Source organism: Lactuca sativa, chromosome 4, assembly GCF_002870075.4.
Source record: "Lactuca sativa cultivar Salinas chromosome 4, Lsat_Salinas_v11, whole genome shotgun sequence".
NCBI classification, from domain to species: Eukaryota; Viridiplantae; Streptophyta; class Magnoliopsida; order Asterales; family Asteraceae; genus Lactuca; species Lactuca sativa.
Window position 1 is genome coordinate 218,425,351 of NC_056626.2, and position 1,784 is coordinate 218,427,134.

Genomic DNA, 1,784 nt, shown 5'->3' on the forward strand with positions numbered 1-1,784 from the left:
GTGACTGTCTTGTTTGCCAAGTGAATTGCCATGCGAATTGGCCTTGGTTCCGGGAGATCTAGCTTCTTAAAGAATGAATATGTCATTAGGTTCACACTTGCTCCCGAATCCGCTAAGGCATGAATAGTAGCCAAGTTGCCAAATTGGCAATGTAAAGTCAAACTACCTGGGTCACCCTTCTTCTTTGGTACCTTATTTAGCATAACAGCTTAGCAGTTTTCATTGAGGACTACCTTCTTCACTTCTTCCATCTTCCTTCTATTAGTGAGAAGTTCCTTATGGAACTCTGCATATTTGGGCATTTGCATGACGGCTTCAATGAAGGGTATGTTGATTTGAAGAGCCTTGATATGATCTAGAAACTTCTGGTACTCCTCTTCCTGCTTCTCCTTTATAGCTTGGGCTGGGTATGGCATTGGAGGCTGATACAACTTTTCAGGGATCTGTTTTTTCGGATTTGGTAGTGTACTCGCCGAGTCCATACGTGGTACTCGGCGAGTAGGGCTGTCAGATTGTAAATTTTGCTTTTCTGCTTGCTTTTCTGCCTCCCCCTTCTGTGATTCCTTGGATGCCTCAGTCTGAATAGGTGCCAGGGGAGTTATTATCTTCCCACTTCTTGTTGTGACTATGTTTATCTGCGCGCCTCGTGGGTTATTTTCCGTTTTTCTAGGAAGTTCGCCCGGTGACGTTTGGTTGATTTGTTGAGCAAGTTGCCCAAGCTGCGTTTCTATATTATGGATAGATGCTTGCTGGTTTCTAAGCATGGTCCTTGTTTCTTGAATTGCAGCATCATGATCACTAAGTCTTTTTTCTGAAGCAGCTACAAATTTGGTGAGCATTTCTTCCAAGCTTGGCTTTCTCTCTTGTACCGACTCCTCCTTTTGGTAGAAATATCTTCCTTTTTGCCTAAACTTCTCCTCCTTATCCTTCTTGTACTCTTCATAAGGGAGCCACTCTTTCTTTTGTTTGCGCCAGTCTTCATCATATCGGTCTCCGCTTGAGTAACAAACTTGCACCTTCTTGTTGCCATTCTCATCTAAATCACAGTCTCTAGTGAGGTGAGGCCCATTGCAGTTTTCACAACCCACCCGAATAGCATGGATCGTTTGATCCATTTTATCCATCCTCCTATCCATGGTTTTTAGCATATCCATGACCATGGATAAGTCTTCAGTAGCTGCATATGCGGCTCCCCTAGTAACATCATTTCTAGGGTTATGGTATTCTCTAGAGTGTTTAGAGAATTCTTCAATCAATTCCTTGATTACCGGGGGCGGCTTCTTTGTGAGCGGGCCTTGCGAGTCAAGTAACTTCCTAGTTGTGACATTGACTCCATCATAGAAGATGAAGACTTCTTGCTGGCTGTTTAGGTCGTGGTGTGGGTAGTTTCTTATTAAGCTCTTTTACCTCTCCCAAGCTTCATATAGCAACTCTCCAGCTTGTTGTTAAAAGTTAGAAATGGCCTTCTTCAACTTGGCTATCTTGGAAGGTGGGCAAAAGTGATCAATGAATTCTTCTTTCATCTTGGACCATGTGGCAACTGATCCGGGGGGAAGTGACTTGAGCCAGTATTTTGTAGCACCTTTGAATGTCACTGGAAGCATGCGAAGTAGCTGAGTCTCACGAGGCACATTTGGAACATTAAAGTAATCAACTACATCATTAACTTCATCCAAATGCTTGTAGGCGTCTTCGTGGTCTTTTCCATAGAAAGGTATTTCTTTAAGTAAAGCTAGGATATGACCCTTGAGCTCGAAAGTAGCAGTTGCGGGAATTGCGGGTTG

General features: G+C 43.4%; 1 non-coding gene across 1 annotated transcript; it reads left to right on the forward strand.

Annotated features, from left to right (window-relative positions):
* The first annotated feature begins 1,368 nt into the window (after nucleotides 1–1,368).
* Nucleotides 1,369–1,475, forward strand: LOC111893488 (small nucleolar RNA R71). Its single transcript, XR_002850887.1, has one exon. It is a non-coding gene; the product is annotated as a small nucleolar RNA R71 (small nucleolar RNA).
* The last annotated feature ends 309 nt before the right edge of the window (nucleotides 1,476–1,784 follow it).